The 16,840-nt window shown below is 42.4% G+C and overlaps 1 protein-coding gene across 3 annotated transcripts in view; it reads left to right on the forward strand.

Annotated features, from left to right (window-relative positions):
- The window catches only part of kiaa1328 (KIAA1328 ortholog), a 248,111-nt gene that overhangs the window by 129,159 nt on the left and 102,112 nt on the right, over positions 1–16,840 (forward strand). The window lies entirely within an intron of this gene.

Consider the following 16,840-nt stretch of genomic DNA (forward strand, 5'->3'; position numbering starts at 1 on the left):
CCAGAGAACGGTCTAATTAATCTTGTTATAAAGGAACTTTTAGGTAAGGGTGATCAAAATGTGTTGGAATTTGGCATAAAATTTGAAAGTGATATACTTCAATCAGAAACTAGGGTCTTATGATCTAAACAAAGGAGACTGCAAAGATATGAGGGGTACGTTGGCTGTGGTAGATTGGGAAATTACATTAAAAGATCTAATGGTAGGCAGGGAATGACTAGCATTCAAAGATTTAATACATAGTTTACGACAAATTTACATTTCTTTAAGGCACAAAAACCCAGCAGGGAAAATGATCCAACCATGGCTAACAAGAAATTAAGGATTGTACTAGATCAAACGACGAGGCTTATAAAATTGCCAAAAACGTAGTAAGCCTGAGTATTGGGAACAATTTATATTTCAGCAATAGAGGACAAGAAAGATAAAATGGAATATGAAAGTAATCTAGCGAGAAACCTAAAAACAGAATGTAAAGGATTCTGTAGGTACCTAAAAAGGAAGATTATCAAAGACAAATGTGGGCCCACTGAGGCAGAGACAGGAGAATTTATAATGGTGGTCATTTTCCAAAATTCTGTAGATTTGGGAATGGCTCCTGCAGATTGAAAGGTAGCAAATGTAACTCCCACTATTTAACAAAGAAGGGAAAGAGAAAAATAAGGAAATACAGACCCGTTAGCTTGTCATCAGTAGTCGGGAAATGCTAGAATCTATTATAAAAGATGTGATAACTAGACACTTCGAAAATAAATTCAGGATTGCGTAGTCCACTTGGATTTACGAAACACAGCAGAGTAATGGGGTAACAGCAGAAGCACATGATGCTGATGTAATGATGATGGAACATCACATTGAGTAACAGATCCAGAGGGAGCAGATGTTCCAACCTGGTGCAGAGGTCTCATTATGTATATAGCAGCTGTAAATAAAGAGTAATGATTTAATAAACTACCGCTTTGAGCAGCTTACTTTGGGAGAATAGAGAAGCCCCAAAGAGTCTGCATGGACCCCACACACGTGAGAAAAAATGGTGGCAAAGGGCAGCGAGTAAAAACCCAGAAATGTTTACATACCTGGCAAGTCAAGAGATTCTTGAAAGAAGGAATAAAGGAACAAATTCAGGCACAGCATCCTAGTCAAGAGCCACAGCAGCAATACGAAATAGCAGGTCTTGGTGTGAGGAGGTTTGAAAAGGAGATTTTTTTCAAATTCATTTCCGGGAAGTAGGTGTCACTGGCTAGGCCAGCATTTATTGCCCATCCCTAATTACCCTTGAGAAGGTGATGGTGAACTTTCTTGAACCGTTGCAGTCCCTGAGGTGTAGACACACTTGCACTATTGTTAGGGAGGGAATTCCAGGATTTTGACCCAGTGACAGTGAAGGAACGGCAATGTGTTTCCAAGTCAGGATGCTTAATGACTTGGAGGGGAACGTCCAGGTGGTGGGGTACCTGACCTCCCCCTAAAGGGCACCCTACCTCTCCCAAAAGGCACCTGAACTCCCACAAGATACCCTGAGACCCTATCTACGGGGTAGCTTACCTCTTCAAAGGGGTATTCTGGCTATCCAAACAAATCCATGAATTTCAGACCTGCAGCTGATGACTTAAAGGCTTGTTACCTCCTGAATCGCACATGAGCAAAACACAAACTTACCCCATTCCAGCCCCGGTAAAAGTGGGCAGTGAAATGCTCAGGGCAAAGCTTAGATTTTGGGATATTTTTGTTATAAGGGAGAGGCTGTCCACCATGACAAAAAAAGGGCCGCGTACCTATGGAGGGATATAGATAGATTAATTGAATGAGGGGAAAATGTGAACTTGTCTACTTTAACGGGAAAAGTAAAACAGTGCATTAATTGAATAGAGAGAAACTGCAGAGCTTTATGGAAAAGGGGGATCTGCTACATGAATCACATAATGTTGCTATGCAGGTGCAGCAAGTGATTAGGAATGCAAATGGAATGTTGGTGTTTATTGAAAAGGGAATATAGTATACAAATAGGTAAGTTATGCTATAATTGGCACGGTGTTGGTGAGACTATCTCTGGAGTACTGTATTCAGTTTTGGTCTCCTTACTTAGGATATAATTGCATTAGAAGCAGTTCAGAGAAGGTTTACTTGCCTGATTCCTGGGATGAAGAAGTTATGTGATGAGGAAAGATTGGGCCTATACTCAATGGAGTTGAGAAGAATGAGGGGTGATCTTATTGAAATATATAAGATCCTGAGGGGACTTGAAAGGCTGAATACTGAGAGGATGTTTCTCCTTGTGGAGGAATGTAAAAAAAAGGAACACAATTTAAAAATTAAGGGTCTCCCATTTAACACTGAGATGACATTTTTTTCTTCCCCCTGAGTGTTATTAGCCTGTGGAATTTGCTTCATCAGAGAGCAGTGAATGAAGGGTCATTGAACATGTTCAAGGGTGAGTTAAATAGATTTTTGATTGACAAGGGAGTCAAGGATTATGGCAGACAGGCAGGAAAGTGGAGTTGAAGCCACAATCAGATCAGCCATGATGTTATCAAATGCCAGGCCATAGTTGAAGGGCCGAATGGCATGCTCCTGGTTCTTGTGTTCCCTCTTGTTCTCTCACCACCCTCAACAGGATCAGCCTGGCAGGTATGTTCTTTAGGACTGTCAGGTTGATCAATAGTGGAGATCCTGTGGCACTTTGGTGAACGACATTGAAGTCCCCCAATCAGAGTATATTCTTATCATGTAACAATTATCGATTATTAAGGATGAAATAACTGAACATTTGGAAAGCGGGGCAGGATTGGTCCAAGTCAGCATTGATTCATTAAAGGGAAATCATGCTTGACAAATCTTTTGGAAGTTTTTGAGGATGTGACCAGTAAAGTGGACAAGGGTGAACCAGTGGATGTTGTGTATCGGGACTTTCAAAAGTCCTTTGACAAGGACCCACACAAGAGATTAGTGAGCAAAATTAAAGCTCATGGTATTGGGGGTAATGTATTGACATGGATAGAGAACTGGTTGACATACAAGAAGCAGAGAGCGGGAATAAACGGGTCCTTTTCAGAGTGGCAGGCAGTGTCTAGTGGGGTACCGCAGGGTTCAGTGCTGGTCCCCAGCTGTTCACAATGTACATTAATGATTTGGACGAAGGAATTGCATGCAATATCTCCAAATTTGCAGATGACACGTAGTTGGGTGGAAGTGTGTGCTGTGAGGAGGATGCAAAGAGGCTGCAGGGTGACTTGGACAAGCTGGCTGAGTGGGCAAATTCTTGGTAAATGCAATAAAATGTTGGTAAATGTGAGGTTATCCACTTTGGTGGCAAAAACTGAAAGGCAGATTATTATCTGAATGGTGGAAGTTTAGGAAAAAGGAAAGTGCAATGAGACTTGGGTGTCATGGTAGAACAGTTGCTGATGGTTGGCATGCAGCTACAGCAGGCGGTGAGGAAAGCTAATGGCATGCTGGCCTTCATAGCATGAGGATTTCAGTATAGGAGTAGGGATGTCTTGCTGCAGTTATGCAGGGCCATGGTGAGGCCACACCTTGAGTATTGTGTTTTGTAGTTTTGGTCTCCTAGTTTGAGGAAGGACATTCTTGCTATTGAGGGTGTCCAGCAAAGGTTCACCAGACTAATTCCCGGGATGGCAGGACTGACATATGAAGAAAGACTGGATCGATTGGGCTTGTACTCACTGGAGTTTAGAAGAATGAGAGGGGATCTCATGGAAACATATAAAATCCTGATGGGACTGGACAGACTAGATGCGGGAAGAATGTTCCCAATGTTGGGGGTGTCCAGAACTAGGGGTCACAGCCTAAGAATAATGTGAACTTGTGGAATTCTCTACCACAGAAAGCTGTTGGGACCAGTTTGTTGGATATATTCAAGAGGGAGCTGGACACGGACCTTGCAGCTAAAGGGATCAAGGGGTATGGAGAGAAAGCAGTAATGAGATACGTGTTCATATTGAATGGTGGTGCAGGCTCGAAGCGCCAAATGGCCTATTCCTGCACCTATTTTCCACGTTTCTATGTATGTGTTTTGCTGGTAGACCAACTACTCATGCACACAAGCCAGCCAGTCTTCAGTCCAATTTACCCAGGACAGATCCAAACACAATTTGCTGAAATTATGAAGAACATTTGAATTGATTTAGCTCTTTTCATGGTCATAAGGATGTCCCAAAGTGTTTTACAACTAATGAAGCACCTTTTAAAGTGCATTCATCATTATAATGTCGGAAATATGGGAATGAATTTGTGCGCAGCCAATTCCCCCAAAATCCAGTTTGATGGTGACCAGATAATCTTTTTTAATTATGTTGATTGAAGTTATGTATTGACCAGGACATGGGCCAACTCATCTTTGAAATAATGCTTTTGGATCTTTCACATGCACCAGGGAGAGAAGACAAGACTCATTTAATGTCTCACTTGAAAGATGCTAAATCCAACAGTTCAGACTCCCTTAGTACTGCACAGGACTGGTCAGTTTGATTTGTATTCTTAACTTTGACTGCAGGACCTCAACCCTCTTTCTCCCTATTTTGTTGGTTTTGACATGAATCATGACTTCCAGCTTTTACTTTTTTCCTGTATTAACTGCCGTTCTCCCTCGCTACATTTGCCCCACCTTCAATTGCCTCTGAAAGAGCTAGAAATTGTAGAAGGTAAAATAGACTGGCTTTCGGTACCATAATTTTGATAATTATGTGAAAGTAGCAGGTTGGATTTGAACTTTTGTAAGATAACCGAACATTCCCAAATTTGGGGTGATCAGTGGTAATGTCAATACTGATAAATGTTACAAACCGAAAATGTAAAATGCTAAGAAAATCTTGCAATATTGTCAGCATCTCAAGATAAAATACACGCTAATATTTCAGATTCTTGGATTGAGTTCTGATGAGGGGGGTCTGAACCCAAAAAGTGTATACATCTTTTCCCATTGAGACTGAGGGATTATCTTTGCATTTTCTATTTTTACTTTTTAAGTTTCCGACCGACGAGGTCACCGGGTTTCCTCCCACAGTCCAAAGGTGTGCAGGTTAGGTGGATTGGCCATGCTAAATTGTCCAAAAGGTTGGGTGGTGTTGTTGGGTTACGGGGATGGTGTGGAGGCGTGGGCTTAAGTAGGGTGCTCTTTGTAAGGGCTGGTGCAGACTCGATGGGCCAAATGGCCTCCTTCTGCACTGTAAATTCTATGATTCTAGTTTCTGTTGGAAACTGAGTTATAGTTTTTTTTTCACTTGCCACTTTTTTTCATTAGCAAACATAGCCTAGTTAGGAACAGAAGGAGGCCAGACAGCCCGTCGAGCTTGCTCCGCTAGTTAGATAATGGCTGATCATCTCCATAAATGTCACTTTCTCATGTATCTCCATATCCCCTGATGTCTTTAGTCACCAGAATTCTACTGATTTCTGTCTTGAATATACTCGATGGTTAAGCTTCCACAGCCCTCTGTGGCAGAAAATTCCAAAGATTCACCTTATTTCTCCTCATCTTAGTTTATGGCCTATCCCTTATTCTGAGATTGTGTCCCCTGGTTCTAGATTCACCAACCAGAAGAAACATCCTACCTAAATGTACCCTGTCACGCATGTAAGAATTTTGTAAGTGTCAATGAGGTCACCTCTCATTCTTTGGAACTCTAATGAATACAGAACCAGTTTCTTCAATCTTTAGAAGACAATCCTGCTATCCCAGGGTTAGTGTGGTGAACCTCTTGCACTCCCTCTATGACAAGTATATCCTTTCTTCAGTAAGGAGACCAACACTGTACACACAACTTCAGGTGTGGTCTCACCAAGGCTCCTCTGTACAATTGCAGCAAGACATTTTTACACCTATTCTCGAATACGCTGGCTATGATGGCCAACATGCCCTTTTCTTTCCTTTGTGATTATTGCATGCTAGCTTTTCGTGACTCATGAACAAGGACACCCTTTGGACACCAACATTTCCCAACCACTTCATCATTTTAAAAATTTTCTTTTTGTTTTTTCTACCTAAGTGGATAACTTCACACTTATTCCCATCTACCATGTTCTTGCCCATTCACTTAGTCTGTCCAAGGCATCCTCCTCACAACTTATATTCCCACCTAGTTTTCTGTCATCAGCAAATGTGGAAATATTAGATTTGGCCCCCGCAACAAAATCATTTATGTAAATTGTGAACACCTGTGATCCCAGCGTTGATCCTTGCAGTACCCCAGTAATAACAGCCTATCATCTTTTTAAAAAATAAATTTAGAGTACCCAATTCATTTTTCCAATTAAGGGGCAATTTAGTGTGGCCAATCCACCTACCTTGCCCATCTTTGGGTTGTGGGGGTGAAACCCACGCAAACAAGGGGAGAATGTGCAAACTCCACATGGACAGTGACCCAGAGCCGGGATCGAACCTGGGACCTCGGCGCCGTGAGACTGCAACGCTACCACTGCGCCACCTTGCTGCCCTACAGCCTACCATCTTGAGAATGGCCCATTTATCCCTGCTCTCTCTGCTTTCTGTCTGCTAACCAGTTCTCAATCCATATTAATATATTACCCCCGATCCCATGCACTCTAATTTTGCTTACTAATCTCCAATGTGGGACCTTAACAAACACCTTCTTAAAATCCAAATGTATTCCATCTACTGGTTCCCTTTTATCAATGCTACAAGTAACTGCCTCAAAAAAACTCAAGCAGGTTTGTGAAACATGATTTCCATTTCCTAAATCCATGTTGACCTGGTCAAATTTTATCATTACTTTCTAAGTGTCCAGCGATTACATTATTTATAATAGATTCTAAAACTCTCTCTACTATTAATATAAAACTAATAGGTTTATAGTTCTCCATTCTCCCTCTCCCTCCTTGCTTAAATAGTGGGGTTGCATTTGCTTCTTTCCAGTCTGCAGGACTTCTGCACCCTGGAATGTCGCTCATCTGGTCCAGAGGATTTATGAACCTTCAATCCAGTTAACATTTCAAGTACCACCTCTTTACTAATATTAATTTTGGTCAGTGCCTCTGTTTCACAGGTTGCCTAGTATTTCTGGACATTTTCTGTATCTTCTTCAGTGAAGACAAACACAAAGTAATTATTTAGTTCTTCTGCCATTTCCTACTCTCTATTATAAATTCTCCTGTTTCCACCTCTACCTGTAAACGGGCCCACGATAAATTCTGCTGTCTCCACCTATAATGGGCCCACTTGTGTCCTCGATTTCTTTTTCAGAAACCTATAGAAGCTTTTATAGTCTGTCTTTGTTTTACTTGCTATTCCTAGTTTATTCAAGAGTAATGAGCTGTTAGCAAAAAAATACTTTTCACTACCTCGGTACACGTGACAATAAACAAAATCCAATCCAATCCACACAGTCTACTTTGCTTAGTTGTTTTCCCTAAACTGAGCAATAATGCCTTCCATTTGTTTGTATACTCAACTTTTTTAGTTTTTCTGCTTGACTTTAATCTTGACTCCTGCAGAAGAAAAAAATAATCACCATTTGTGTAAAGCATTTAATGCATTTATTTCGTAGCTTATCTTTGTTCCAACACATCTGTTCACACCAGTTGATAACACCTTTAACTCTGATTTAACATCTGCTCGGAGTTGTAACCTCACTGCTGCTTCAGTGCTTGTATAATCTCATTGTCTACTCTTAAGTATTGGTCTACCTTAACTGATTTCTTATTAAAATAGTTGATATGGGCTCATCAATTGTGTGGAATTAGTGAATTAGAATCTGCTGTACCTGTCAGTGCGGAGAGGGAATTTAGGATGTGTTGACCCAGATTTTTTATGGAATAATCAAAGTAGGTCATGAAAGTGTTGGAAGGGGTAATCAAAAATGCCATGAAGCAGCTTTTGCTGAGCAATAACCAGGTCACTGACACTCAGTTTGGGTATTACCAGGAACACTCAGCTCTTGATCTCATTACAGTTTTGGGTAAAATAAGGCAAAGGAGCAGAGCTCCAGAGGCGAGGTTAAGAGTTTACATCATGGCAGCATTTGACCGAGTATGGCATCAAGGAGTTTTAGCAAAACTGCAGTCAGTGGAAATTAGGGGGAAAATCTCTGCTGGTTGGAGTCATACTTGGCGCAAAGTAAGAAAGTTGCGGTTGTTGGAGATCAATCATTTCAATCCCAAGACATTACTGCAGGAGTTCCTCAGGATAGTGTCCTACGCTCAACCATCTTCAACTGATTCATCAACAACCTTCCTTCCATCATAAGGCCAGAAGTGGAGATGTTCACTGATAATTTTCAGTGACATTCGTGACTCCTCAGTGAAGCAGTCCATTTCCAAATGCGGCATGACCTGGACAATATCTAAACTTGGGCTGACAAGTGGCAAGTAACATTCATGCCACGGGGCAGCACGGTGGCGCAGTGGGTAGCACTGCAGCCTCAGGGCGCCGGGGTCCCAGGTTCGATCCCGGCTCTGGGTGACTGTCCATGTGGAGCTTGCACATTCTCCGCGTGTCTGCGTGGGTTTTGCCAACACAACCCAAAAGATGTGCAGGGTAGGTGGATTGGCCACACTAAATTACCCCTTAATTGTAAAAATGAATTGGGTACTCTAAAATTAAAAAAAAACTTTCATGCCACACAAGGACCAGGCAATGGCCATCTCCAACAAGGAAAAATCTAACCATCGGCCCATGAAATTTAATAGCAATTCCATCGCTGAATCCCCCACCATCAACCTCCTCTGGGTGACTATTGAACAGAAGCTGAACTGGACTAGCCATATGAATACTGCGGCTACAAGAGCAGGCCAAAGGCTACTAATCTTGCGGTAAGTAACTCACTTCCTGACTCCCCATTGCCTGTCCACCACCTACAAGGCACAAGTCTGGAATGTGATGGAATACTCCCCACTTGCCAAAATGAGTGTAGCTCCAACAACGCTCAAGAAGCTTGACACCATTCAGGACAAAGCAATCCATTTGATTGGCACCCCATCCACAAACATCCACTACCTCTACCACCAGCGCACAGTGACAACAATGTGTGGTGTGCCACCTGCAAGATTCATGCAGGAACTCACCACAGCTTCTTAGACAGCACCTTCAAACCCTATGAATGCTACCAACCAAGGATAAGGGCAGTAGATGCATGGGAACATTACCACCTGGAACTTCTACCCTTAAGCCTCACACCATCCTGACTTGGAAATATATCGCCGTTCCTGGAACTCCCTCCCTAACAGTACTGTGGGTGTACCTACACCACATGGACTGCAGAGTTTCAAGTATGTAGCTCACTATCACCATCTCAAGTGCAATTGGGGATGGACAATAAATGCTGCCCGAGCCAGGTGCTCCTCCATCCCATGAAGAAGCAATTTCTAGGCCGACTTTACCAACGATTTACGCCGAAATTTCGTGAGAATATAAAACCCGAATGGAAAAAAAAATGGAGATCAACATAAGCAATTGCAGCTGAAGGAAAGTGCGGAACTGAAATAATTTGGAACAACTGACAAACGTTTTTGTAAGCCTAACTCTAACCCTAACCCGCAGAAAATAATGTACAAAAAGTTCAAGAAAAAGCATATGTATTTTTCCCTTTAGCATAGTCCTGAAACATTTTAACTGCTTCCTGTTGTTACTGTATGCATATCTTATACTGCTGGTGCACCGACACCACAGGGACTGCACTGCAGCAGTTCAAGATAGCACCATCTTCTCGAGGACAATTAAGGATGGGCAATAAATGCTGGCCAAACCAGCGATGTCCACATCCCGTAAATACATTCAAAATGGGCTGGTTTAGCACAGGGCTAAATCGCTGGCTTTGAAAGCAGACCAAGGCAGGCCAGCAGCATGGCTCAATTCCCGTACCAGCCTCCCCGAACAGGCGCCGGAATGTGGTGACTAGGGGCTTTTCACAGTAACTTCATTTGAAGCCTACTTATGACAATAAACGATTTTCATTTCATTTTCATTTTTCTTTTTTCAAAGATTTAAAATAGTTATTTTCTAATAGATTTCTTAATAAGTTTGTAAGTTTGAAAATATTTTCCTCCAAAATAATTGCTTTCACTTCTGAAGGAAATAAAGTGTTTTTATATTGGGCCCACTGTTGTTGAGTACATGTAACACAATTAGCAAAGATCTGGAAATTAAAATGGAATATTGACATTGCACAACAAATGTCTTCCTTGCCTTTATATTTGTGGTGCCTGTAATTATATCTTTTGAAAGAAATTAGTTTTTTTTGAAATTTACAGATATTACAAGGTGTGGGGTGGAGGATGACATCGGAGAAAAGTTAATTAAGTTAAATGGAATTGACTATTTAAGTAAGTCAATAGACAGAAATGACAGGGCTGGTGGTGTGCCATGACTGCAGCATGTGAGAATATGTGAAATATACTGTAATCCTAGAGAGCACTATCTACAGTAAATCTCTGCAGTTTATGCAGCTTTGGCTCCAAGTTGTGAAAATTACAGGGCATCAGGGAGGGGGAGAGTTAGCTGGACATTTTGTCCCAGGAGGCAGTCACTCTCCTGGAGTGGACAGAGTATAATGTAGCAAAATTTGCAGACAATACTAAACTAGGTGGGAAAGCAAGCAGTGAAGAGGAGATAAAGATTTTACAGAAGGACATAGATAGGCTAGGAGATTGGGCCAAAATTTGGCAGATGGAGTTTAATGTAGATAAATGTGAGGTTATTCATTTTGGCCGAAAAAATAGAAAGGCAAATTATTATCTAAATGGAAAGCAGATTCAAGATGCATCTGGGCAGAGGGATCTGGATGTCTTTTTCATGAAATGCAGAAAGTCGATATGCAGGTACAGCATGTAATTAAAAAGGCAAATGGAATGTTAGCGTTTATTGTAAAAGGACTGGAGTATAAAAATAGAGAAATGTTGTAGAATTGTATAGGGTGTTGGTGAGACCATATCTGGAGTATTGTGACCAGTTTTAGATTCCATATTTGAGGAAGGATGTAGTGCCATTGGAGGCAGTTCAGAGGAGGTTCACCAGATCGATTCTGGAGATGAAAGGGTTGATGTACGAGATGAGATTAAACAGTTTGGGCTTCTACTCGCTGGAGTTTAGAAGGATGAAAGGGGATCTGATCGAGGTGTATAAAATACTAAAAGGGATTGATAAACGTAGACCAAATGTTCCCCCTTGTGAGGCAATCTAGAACGACAGGCCATGGATATAGGTTGAGAGGCGGTAGATTTAGAACTGAGATGAGGAGGAACTACTTCTCACAGATGATGGTGAATTTGTGGAACTCGCTGCCCCAGAGTGCAGTGGCATCTAAGTCATTAAATGGTTTCAAGAAAGAGATAGATATATTTCTGATTAAAAAAAAAAAAAAAAAAAAAAAAAAACTTGGGGTGGCAAAGGGAGATCCAGTGGTCGTGGACATTGATAAAACTTGGAAAGAGGTTCTGCACAGAGAGCATGAGAAGTTATGCACTGAATTGAAAAGCAGAACCTTAAAGGTAGTAGTCTCTGGATTATTACCTGAGCCATGTGCAAATTGACATAGCGTAAATAAATTTAGAGAGATTGAATGTGTGGCTGGAAGACTTCCTGTGGGAGAAGTGGGTTCTGGTACATGGAGCACTGACACCTGCACTGGGGAAAGTGGGGGCTGTACTGTTGGGATGGTCTATATCTGAACTGTACCAGGCCCAGTGTTCTAACAAGCTGAATGACTAGGGAGGTAGAGAGGCTTTTATTCTAAATAGTGGGGAAAAGGGGTCAAATTTGGGACGGTTGATTGATTGATATTTATTGTCACATGTGCCATATACGGTGAAAAGTATTTTTCTGCAACCAAGGGAATGTACAGAGTACATACCCAATAGACAAAAGAATAATCAACAGAGTACATTGACAAATAGCGATTGGTTACAGTGCGGAGCAAGGGCCAAACAAAGCAATACATGAGCAAGAGCAGCATAGGGCATTGTGAATAGTGTTCTTACAGGGAACAGATCAGTCCGAGGGAGAGTCGTTGAGGAGTCTAGTAGCTGTGGGGAAGAAGCTGTTCCTATGTCTGGATGTGCAAGTCTTCAGACTTCTGTATCTTCTGCCTTATGGAAGGGCCTGGAAGAGGGCAAAGCCTGGGTGTGATGGGTCTCTGACGATGCTGTCTGCCTTCCTGAGGCATTGGGAGGTGTAGACAGAATCAATGGGAGGGTGGCAAGTTTGTGTGATGTGTTGGGCTGAGTTCACCACACTCTGCAGTTTCTTGCAATCTTGGGCCAAGCAGCTGCCACACCAAGCTGTGATGCAGCCGGATAGGATGCACATCTGTTAAAAAAAACAGCGCCAGAGTCCCGGGTTCAATTCCCGCTTGGGTCACTGTCTGTGCGGAGTCTGCATGTTCTCCCCATGTCTACGTGGGTTTCCTCCGGGTGATCCGGGTTCCTCCCACAATTCCCGAAAGACGTGCTTGTTGGGTGAATTGGACATTCTGAATTCTCCCTCCGTGTACCCGAACAGGCGCTGGAGTGTGACCACTAGGGGATTTTCACAGTAACTTCATTGCAGTGTTAATGTAAGCCTACGTGTGACACTAATAAAGATTATTAGCCTTTAAATTCTGGTGAAAACAGGCCTAATGTCTGTAATCGCTCCTGGTAATTCAATCCCTGCAGTCCAGGTTTCATTTGTGCAAACCTATGTTGCACTCGTTCAAAATCCAATACATCCTAAGGTGTGATGCCCAGAGCTACTCACAGTTGCTCCAATTGAGGTCTAACCAGGGTTTTGTATAGCTGCGGCATAACCTCTTCAGTGTCTTTATATTCCAATGCTCTAGATATAAAGTCTAGCATTTCATTAGCCTTTTGATTATTTTCTGCACTCGTTCGAACTATTTTAAGGACCTGCACACCTCAACCACCCCAAATCTCTTTAGACATCCAATAAACATAACCTCATTCCATTGAGAAATACTCTGCTCTACCCTTTTTTGGTCCAAAATGGATAACCTCTTACTTCCTTACATTGAATTCCATCCTCCATAATTTTTCCCATTCACCTAGCCTGTCAATATCTCCTTGCAATTTTATGTTATCATTTATACTGTCTACAATGCCACCTAACATTGTATCATCAGTAAATTTGGATACATGACTTTCTACGCCATCATCCAAGTCATTATTGAATAATGTGAATGAGTGAGGCCAGGAACAAAGAACAATACAGCACACGAACAGGCCCTCCAAGCCTGCACCGGCCATGATACCACCCTTGGCCAAAACCCTCTTGCCATACCCCCCTATACCCATCCTATCCATGCATTTGTCGAGATGCCTTTTGAACACCGTTAATGTATCTGCCTCCCCTGGCAATGCGTTCCAGGCTCTCACCACCCTCTGTGTAAAAAATCTGCCTTGCACATCTCCTCTAAACTTTGCCTCATAGACCTTAAACCTATGCCCCCTGGTGACTGACCCGTCCACCCTGGGAAAGAGTGCCTGCCTATCCACTCTATCCCTGCCCCTCATAATCTTGTAGATGTCTATCAGGTCACCCCTCAACCTCCGCCATTTCAGCGAGAATGAACCGCGTTTAACGAACCTCTACGCATAGCTAAGTCCCTCTGTACCAGGCAACATTCTGGTAAACCTCTGTACCCTCTCCAAAGCCTCCACTTACTTCTGGTAGTGTGGCGACCAGAATTGTGCGCAATATTCCAAGTGCGGCCTTACCAAGGTTCTATACAACTGTAGCATGGCTTGCCAGTTTTTATACTCGATGCCCTGTCCAATGAAGGCAAGCATTCCGTATACCTTCTTGACTATCTTGTCCATTTGTGTTGCCACTTTCAAAGATCTGTGGGTGGACCTGCATGCCCAAGTCTCTGGCTTTCTATATTCCTAAGAGTTTTGCCATTTAAGATATATTTCCCCTCTATGTTAGACTTACCAAAATGCATTATCTCACATATGTCTGGATTAAACTCCATTTGCCATTTCTCTGCCCTAGTCTCCAACCTATCTATGTCCTGCTGGGTCCTCTGACAATCCTCAACAGTATCTGCCACTCCACCAGCCTTGGTGTCATCTGCGAACTTACTAATCAGACCGGCTGCATTTTCCTTCAAATCGTTTATGTATTCTACAAACAACAGAGGCCCCAGCACAGATACCTGTGGAACACCACTAGTCACAACCTTGCATTCAGAAATACACCCTTCTACTGCTACCCTTTGCCTTCTGTGACCGAGCCAGTTCTGTATCCATCTTGCCACCTCATCTCTAATCCCATGTGACTTCACCTTTTGTACCAGTCTGTCTTGACGTCCCAACAGATTCCTGTGGTACACCACTAGTCACATCCTGCCAGTTAGAGTACTTACCCATTATTCCCACTCCTTGTCGCCTGCCACTCAACACATTTCCTTACCATGTCAATAATTTTCCCTCAACTCTGTGGGCTTCCACCTTAATTAACAGTCTCTTATGTGGGACTTTATTAAATGCCTTCTGGAAGTCCATATAACGAACTTTCATAGACATACCTTTGTCTGCTGCCTTAATCACCTTTTCAAAAAATTCAATTAGATTAGTCAGACATGAACTTCCCTTCACAAATCCGTGCTGGCTCTCCCTGCTCAACCAAAATTTTTCTTGATATCACATGGGGTGTATCAAATTGGCTGAAGACAGGCATCTGTGATGCTGGTGACCTCTGGAGGAGGCCTAGGTGGATCACGTACTCTGTACTTCTGGCTGAAGATTGTTGAGAATGCTTCAGCCTTATCTTTACCACAGATGAGCTGGGCTTCTCCCATCATTCAGGATGCGGACATTTGTGGAGTCTCCTCTAGTGAGGTTAACAGACCTTTGTTAGGTTGGTTAGTGGGGCCATCCAATGTGGAAAGTGGATCCTGAATGGAGACGCCTTCCCTTGCTACGTAAGCAGGGTGAGATGCCGAGCTTCCCTCTGCCCCTGAACACCTCCCACCAATCTCGAAATTTAGGCCAGGGTGGAAAATGGTCCTTAGGGGTCTCTGTTGGATCATGGCCTGGTGGGCTGCTCCAGGCCTTGCCTGCGGCCCGTAAAATTGCAGACAGGCAAGTGTGGTAGGAAGGCCACTCAGGAAAATTTCCAGACGATACAAAACTTGGAAGTATTGTGAACTGTGTGAAGGATAGTGCAGACCTCGGGCAGCACGATGGCATAGTGGGTTAGCCCTGCTGCCTCACGACGCCGAGGTCCCAGGTTCGATCCCGGCTCTGGGTCACTGTCCGTGTGGAGTTTGCACATTCTGCCCGTGTTTGCGTGGGTTTCGCCCCCACAACCCAAAGATGTGCAGGGTAGGTGGATTGGCCACGCTAAATTGCCCCTTAATTGGAAAAAATAATTGGGTACTCTAAATTTATTTTTAAAAAAGGATAGTGCAGACCTTCAGAGGACATGGATAGGTTGGTGGAATAAGCAAACAAGTGACAGATCATATTTAATGCCAAGAAGGGTGAAATTATTCATTTAGGTAGAAAGGACAATGAGAGACCATGTAAAATAAAGGCTACAGTTCTAAAGGGGTATTGCTGAAAAAAGAGATGTGTAGTTAAAGCTTTTCATCCTAAAATCAGGAGGATAGATGCAAGAATGCCAAATTTCAAAGGAAGTAACAATTTATACTGAATGAGAAAAGGTTGCTGACTGGTTGGTAAGTTGGCTTTGATTGGTCAAAGCATTACCATGAAGAATGCACCAGGGAGCTACTGTCTCCCCGCCCCCATGCTTTTGTTTAATTCAAAAAAGGCACCATAACTGGACATGTTACTTTAGCCTCTAAAGGGAACGCAGGAGCAAAGGATCCTGGGTATATCACTACATAAATCATTTAAGGTAGCAGGACGAGTTGCGAGAGCGGTTAAGAAAGCATACAGTATCCTAGGTTTTATTCATAGGGGCAGAGAGTACAAAAGCAAAGAAGTTATGTTAAATAAAAACAGAAAATGCTGGAGAATCTCAGCAAGTCTGACAGCATCTGTGGAGAGAAAACGGAGCTAACATTGAGTCTCGATGACTCTTTGTCAACGCTGTATTATATTATGTTAAACTTGTACAGAACAGTGGTTGGGCTTCAACTTGAGTATTATGTCCAGTTATGCACAGCATACGTCAGGAAAAAAATGAAGCCATTAGAGTGAGTGCAGAAATAATTAATGAGAATGATTCCAATGTGACGATTGGAAGATGTTAGGAAAATTAGTTTCTAAATGTCGTGGACAATTTAAGGGTTAAAAGCCTGGGATTAGAATGTATTTATTTTAAAAGAGTCCTGTTCTACAGTGGGTGGTTTTAGCAACCAGCAAGTGAAATTGAAGAAGGAATGTGTTTTTCAGTCTGGGCTAATGCATGGTGGTTTATCTGGGAAGTCCCTGGGGAGTTAATGTACTTTGCAGCCTGCAGAGAAGGTTTTCAAACTTTGGGAGATGACATCATTGCTGGTGGAGCCAAGAAAGACAGAGAGATATTTTGAGAGATGGTGGGGAAACTTTGGAAAGGGGAGTTGCCTTCTGATCTTCCTAATGCTGAGTCCAAAATTTGCCCACAGTAAGATAGATTGAGATCTATATGTTTATTTTCTTGTTCTTTAATGAGAAATTGAGTAGTAGTGTTTAAGGTATAAACTGTAAGCTGCTCTTTTTGGGTGTGAAGTTAAAAGATTAAATATTGTAGTTATAAAGTTTTGTTTTAAAAATAACCAAGCCCTATTTCTTCATGCAATCACTCTTGGAGTGAATCATTCTTTCCGCACAATCTTTCAAATAAACTAAAACATTGGAGTTTCAGTGCTGTATCCTCGCCACTGTTGGGGTCTGGTCTGCGATCGTAATATCAGGGATGGGG

Source organism: Scyliorhinus torazame, chromosome 3, assembly GCF_047496885.1.
Source record: "Scyliorhinus torazame isolate Kashiwa2021f chromosome 3, sScyTor2.1, whole genome shotgun sequence".
Taxonomy (NCBI): Eukaryota; Metazoa; Chordata; class Chondrichthyes; order Carcharhiniformes; family Scyliorhinidae; genus Scyliorhinus; species Scyliorhinus torazame.